A 394-nucleotide genomic window follows, 5' to 3' on the forward strand; every position below is an offset into this window, starting at 1 on the left:
TTATTGCCAGGTATGTTTACACATACGAGGAATTTGTTTTAGTGACAGAAGCTCCACAGTGCAACAGAATGACAGTGACAAGACAGGACACAGATAATAAAAAGAATAATATAAAAATAGACAAAATAGACAATGTACAAAAAAGCAAAAACAATATATAATATAGATATTTTGTATGTACAGGTATGATATGTGCAAACTTGAAATGTAAAGAAGTATGTGTGTTAAATAAATAATGTATACTAGTGTTGTGTGTTCCACGATTATTGTTAAGTGTTCATGAGATGGATTGCCTGAGGAAAAAAACTGTTCCTGTGTCTGGTCGTTCTGGTGCTCAGTGCTCTGTAGCGTCGACCAGATGGCAACAGTTCAAAGAGGGAGTGTGCTGGATGTG

The sequence above is a fragment of the Sinocyclocheilus anshuiensis genome, unplaced genomic scaffold, assembly GCF_001515605.1.
Source record: "Sinocyclocheilus anshuiensis isolate Anshui unplaced genomic scaffold, SAMN03320099.WGS_v1.1 scaffold1574, whole genome shotgun sequence".
Lineage (NCBI taxonomy): Eukaryota > Metazoa > Chordata > Actinopteri > Cypriniformes > Cyprinidae > Sinocyclocheilus > Sinocyclocheilus anshuiensis.